This window comes from Ranitomeya variabilis, chromosome 1 (assembly GCF_051348905.1).
Source record: "Ranitomeya variabilis isolate aRanVar5 chromosome 1, aRanVar5.hap1, whole genome shotgun sequence".
NCBI classification, from domain to species: Eukaryota; Metazoa; Chordata; class Amphibia; order Anura; family Dendrobatidae; genus Ranitomeya; species Ranitomeya variabilis.
In genome coordinates this window covers 1,097,066,456-1,097,072,455 of record NC_135232.1, presented here as the reverse complement: position 1 = coordinate 1,097,072,455, position 6,000 = coordinate 1,097,066,456, and the positions used below count along the sequence as shown (strand labels likewise).

General features: G+C 42.1%; 1 long non-coding RNA gene across 1 annotated transcript in view; it reads left to right on the top strand.

Moving 5' to 3' along the window:
• Window positions 1-1,495: 1,495 nt before the first annotated feature.
• LOC143793255 (uncharacterized) overlaps window positions 1,496-6,000 on the top strand; it is a 36,669-nt gene continuing 32,164 nt past the window's right edge. The window contains exon 1 of the long non-coding RNA XR_013220100.1: window positions 1,496-1,568. This is a non-coding gene — a long non-coding RNA (uncharacterized LOC143793255). The remainder of the gene's footprint in view (window positions 1,569-6,000) is intronic.

The following is a 6,000-nucleotide window of genomic DNA, read 5'->3' as shown; positions in this document are numbered from 1 at the left end:
CTCTCTCTCCTGTAGAGTGTAAGCTGTTATGGTCAGCAGGATCCTCTCTCTCTACTGTAGAGTGTAAGCTCTTATGGTCAGCAGGGTCCTCTCTCTCTCCTGTAGAGTGTAAGTTCTTATGGTCAGTGGGGTCCTCTCTCTCCTGAAGAGTGTAAGCTCTTATGGTCAGCAAAGTCCTCTTTCTCCTGTAGAGTGTAAGTTCTTATGGTCAGTGGGGTCCTCTCTCTCTTCTGTAGAGTGTAAGTTCTTATGGTCAGCGGGGTCCTTTCTCTACTGTAGAGTGTAAGTTCTTATGGTCAGCGGGGTCCTCTCTCTCCTGTAGAGTATAAGCTCTTATGGTCAGTGGGGTCCTCTCTCTTTCTTGTAGAGTGTAAGTTCTTATAGTCAGCGGGGTCCTCTCTCTCCTGTAGAGTGTAAGCTCTTATGGTCAGTGGGGTCCTCTCTCTCCTGTAGAGTGTAAGCTCTTATGGTCAGCAAGGTCCTCTTTCTCCTGTAGAGTGTAAGCTCTTATGGTCAGTGGGGTCCTCTCTCTCTTCTGTAGAGTGTAAGTTCTTATGGTCAGCGGGGTCCTTTCTCTACTGTAGAGTGTAAGTTCTTATGGTCAGCGGGGTCCTCTCTCTCCTGTAGAGTGTAAGCTCTTATGGTCAGTGGGGTCCTCTCTCTCTCCTGTAGAGTGTAAGTTCTTATGGTCAGCGGGGTCCTCTCTCTCCTGTAGAGTGTAAGCTCTTATGGTCAGTGGGGTCCTCTCTCACACCTGTAAAGTGAAAGCTCTTATGTTCAGTGGGGATCTCTTTCTTTCTCTCTCTCCTCTCCATTTGTATTTTCCAAGCAATTACAAGCTTTTTAATACTGAGATTTGCGTAAATTTATTCACCGCAAATGAAATTTTCATGGAATTCAATAGATTCATTCACGTCTATTAGTTAAGGTTCAATTCACTCATCTCTTGTTGGTTGCTTTTACAGTTAAATAGTTCAAAGGCTTGAAAACCCTTCTTGCTTACCTACAGCCAGTCCAACGCAGACTATCCGCTGTGTCTGGCCGCACTGGAGCAGCAGTAGGTAAGCAATGCCGAATTTGTTATTTTTAAGCAAGCAGGTCTCTGAGCTGTGCAACCATGGAAGTATAAAACCATTTCAAGATGTATTCATGGAAAATATATAGATATAGATATATAGTTATATACACATATATATTACTGTTATAATAATAATTCATAATGAAAGTACAGATGCCATGTTGGTGGACGCAGGCTATGTAATTAATCACCAGAGTACAATATGTTATTAGATGACCAGCAAATATACTGAATAAAGTCTTTGGTATGACAAAATGCGATTTATCTGAAACCTAAGACTCAATCCAGGCACGGTACTAAGATAAATAAAATTACGAGTACTCTAGTGCCTAATCTAGAATTCTGTCTTGCGTCCCAGCAGTCATGTCTGCCGTGTGTTACGCTGGTTTCTATAGCAACCATGAAATCTTTATGAAGAAATACAACAGACATATTGAGCAGATTTCCTGCACGGGGAAAGTATTGACAAGAATGATGTCCTGTCTCAAGGGTTAAGTTCTCTGCTAATACCGATGTCTGTATGATTATATATTTAGAGAAACAGGATTATCTTGTGTTTATTGCTAATCATTAGAAAGTCTTGCACATCTCGTTTCCATGTCACTTAAATAGTGTTTAAATCCATGTATGTCATCCACTAGACTGGTCTGGAGTAGCACAAAACAGCAAAAAAAAAAATCTTTGTTATCATTCTGGATTTTCAATCGTCTAGCAAGGAATCATTTTCATGTGCTGTAATTTACAGGAAATATGAAAAATAAAAATAATTGAAAAATATGTTTTCCCGTGTGGCATGCTTATCAAAACTGTAAAATAAGTCTCGTTGCCCATAGTAACCAATTACAGTGCAGCTTTCATTTTTTCAGAGCAAGTTACAAAATGTAAACTGAGCTCTCATTGGTTGTAATGGGCAACATGGAAAGGGTTTTGTTTTTTTTATATAAATCTGACCCCTTGTGTTTCTTTGAGAGGAATAGGTGTTACTATCCATTGGGGTATGATCAGAAATGTGCAACATCTTGTTGTCTGAACCGGATCCTTACGTGGTGGTTGGCGGCTAGCTTCAATCGCTGCAGTTCAGCCTCTTAAATGACAACAACATATTAGTGTCTGAGTCCCCTTCACGATAATTAGGTGCCCATTGATACCCCACCTCCCATGACACTATTGCCTAATACAGATGGGCCGCTATGTCATATTACTGCCATCTTTGCGCTCCTGCAAACCCCAGCCATATATGAGATCATAAATGAGAACCTATTGTTAGGGTGGTCTGCAAGTCAGACCCTCAGGGATATTGGATGGTTGCCAGATATGAGGATGCTCGAGCAATGATGGACAGAGACAGACGTAATCTGTTCAGATGCCATATTTTACTGGATATGTGCAGTCAGTTTTATACACTTTTGAGTAGGCGTATACATTATGTATGTGTGCGAATCAGCTGTTTATTACATGAGATCATTATTAATTTATCAGGCAGTCCTAAGGTTCATCTGATTAACCTTACCCTTGTCAGCAGTTAATAGTCAGAATGACTTAGCAAAGCTTGGACATGTCTGGGCATATTCTGCTAGATTAACAAGTGTATATGTTTGAATTATAAGAATATATCAAGGTGGTCCCTGATTTCCCCATCACTATCAATAGTAAAAAACATTATTAACCTAGAGATATGTGGTTAATCTGAAGGATAATAATAATAATGCGTCGTTAACCTGGGCGGCACCTGCACTTAGCCAAACGCTGCAAGGAGAAAATTAACTTTATTCCCCCGGCAGCATTCTGGTTTCAGTCACGCTCTGAGAATACAGAGTGGTCGCTATAACCGCTCTCGGTCCTGACTATCACTAGCTCTGCATTGGAGCCGGCTGTCAGTCATTTCCGGGGGCGCCGTAACAGCCGCCGCTCTCTATGCTCAGAGCAGAGACTGAACTCATGTCAGCGCTGCCCTTGTGACTGAAAATGGAACTCTGCAGGGGGAAATAAAGTTAATTTTCTCCCCGCAGTGTTTGGTTAAGTGCGGGCACCGGACAAGTTACTAGGTTACTTACTTTTCTCTTTGGGTTTGTGTGTGTTTTTTCACAAGCATTTTTATCTAGTTTTTTAAGCTGCATTTTTAGTCTTTTTGGTGTGTCATGCTTTCAAAAAAGCTGCTTTGCTTTTGACAGTTCTTGATGTTTGGCCTTAACAAAATGTTATACTTAAGTTCCGATTACATGCATTTATTTAAGCATTTCCACCTTGGAAATGCAGTAAAACAGCATATATGCATTTTTTACCTTCAAATTTTCCATATCTAATGCAAGTCTATAGGAAACTCTGCACATAAAACTCAGCCTACCAACAAGAGAGAGAAATTGACATGATGTGGATTTGAAACACGCACCGCAGGTCAGTTTATGCTGAGAGAAAAAGAAGCATGGTGGGCAAGAGATTTCTATAAATCCCATCCACTTTGCTACAACTGTAAGACAAAAATATGCAGTGTCAAAAAAAGCAACAAAAAGTCATTGTTCGAATGTAGCCTAAAGGTTTGGTATCACCGTAATGACCTGAAGACCTCAACAATCATATAGACAGACACTGTAAAGTAACACACTGGCGCTATGTACTGGCCCGAAACTAAAGCTGCAGGCACCTTGGCACGTAGTGTGCAACCCTGCCAACCAATAATCAAATTCAAAATCAATAAACAGGTGCCGCGCTAGCAGGAGGAACTGTGACTAGGAATGAATCTCAGTCACCTACCTCGCTGTTGTGAACTGACGTGTCTATTTGGGACACTGGGCTGCTGTAGACCGTCCTTGGAAGATCCGTGATCCACACAAGGCAGCAATGCTGGTAATGCACTACCAACCGGGGAGCGTCCTCCCGTAGTGCTGAAACCCCACCAGTCTCGCCGCTGTAACACCCGGCAAGCAGCTACGGCCGATAGCGCCGCCGTGCAGTGGCGTGGTGGGTGGAGGGCATGGCTACTAAGGTGACGTCACCAGTCCGTATGACGGACACTAACATGGGCCAATCCCGACGCGTTTCGAGGGTACCGACCCTCTTTCTCAAGGTATCGGCCGTATCGCTATCGGCCGTAGCTGTTTGCCGGGTGTTACAGCGGCGAGACTGGTGGGGTTTCAGCACTACGGGAGGACGCTCCCCGGTTGGTAGTGCATTACCAGCGTTGCTGCACTGTGTGGATCACGGATCTTCCAAGGACAGTCTGCAGCAGCCCAGTGTCCCAAGTAGACACGTCAGTTCACAACAGCGAGGTAGGTGACTGAGATTCATTCCTAGTCACAGTTCCTCCTGCTAGCGCGGCACCTGTTTATTGATTTTGAATCATATAGACAGTTTATTGCAATGAACACCATAAAAACAAAAAAACAATGGGAAACTTGAGGATTATTTTTCACAATTTCATCTAACTTTGAATTCTTTATACGGCAAAATGAATGGTGTTAGCCAAAACTGCAACTTGTCCTGCAAAAAACAAGCTCTCCTTCAGCTATGTGAATGGAAAAATTAAAAAGTTGTGGCCATTGGAAGCAGGTTAGGAATAAATGAAAGCGCAAAAATTGGCCGCTGTGGTATCGGGCTAATGACCAATACATAGTATAACTGTTGGGACCCTCATTAATCAGTAGTTCACATATCAGTGGTCTATTCCAAGGATAGAACACCAATATGTATTCCTGAAAAACCAATGAACAGGAATTGCTTTGTGACTGACTGAGTGGTGATAAATGGCCAGGTCAGCCTTGGTCACTCTCATTACAAGGATGGCTCTAGGCAATTCTCAAACCACCGAGTTTGCAGAGAAAAAGTACTTTATTATTTGTATAATCATTTTGTTATGTCTATACAGAGGTTCATGTAGAAAGTGAACATTCAGTGCACTACATCTACTAAATCATATGTAGCATATTTTCCCTATGGAAGGTGCGTTGTGCAAAATGTATACGTACAGTGGTCGGCCAAAGAAACTTAGTGCACCTGAAAAAAGACAAATCATGATTACTTCCCTTCGAAATCAGAAGATATCCAGCAGAGTTATCTCCTCAGAACTGGCAATAACCAGTGGGGTCAAGCTATTGATTAATGGTGTCTCCAGTGCTGAGAAATACAGGCAGATAATTATTTGGCATATAACAACATCAAGGAGGTAACTTATTGGCTCTAACTTTGTTCTGGAGCAGAAAAACAACCCTTAACATACAGCCAACGTAATTAAGAACTATCCTCAGCGTAAAGATGAACAAGAAGTCCTGGAAAGGATGATATGGTCCACATTGAGCCCTGATCTCAACATCATCGAGTCTATCTGGCCTTACACGAGTAGACCGAAGGATTTTCATAAGCTTACAACCAGTACATCCAGAGAAGATCTGTGGGTAGTTCTCCAAGACGTTTGGAACAACATCTCTACTGAGGTTCTTCAACAGCTGTGTGCAAATCTACCTTGAAGAATTCATGCTTTGATGCTGTTTTAGAGGCAAAGAGTGGTGATAGCAAATGTTAATTTGATTTGTAATTCTCTTTTGTTTATTAATAGAGATGATGAGCAATCACTAAAATACTTGGATGCTTGATACTTGAACCGGGCAATTTCTAATGCTCAGGTTCTCATTTCCAGTAGCGAGTATAGTAGGTTTTAATGGGAAATCTGAGCATTTTTCCAGCAGACACTACAAGCATGTCTGGGGGGCAGTGAAAATGTTGAAATGGATGGAAAAAGTGCTTAATGGAAGGAGAACAACATGGGGAAGACCCCTGGAAGTATCTCTGACTCCCAGATCACTGGTGAGAACAAGTGGACAAAATAAAACGTGAGCACAGCTGAAAGGGTGCACAGGTAGGCTCCCACACCGTATATCATAAACGTAAAAGAACCTGGCACTCAACTTAAATGCATGTAACTTGATATT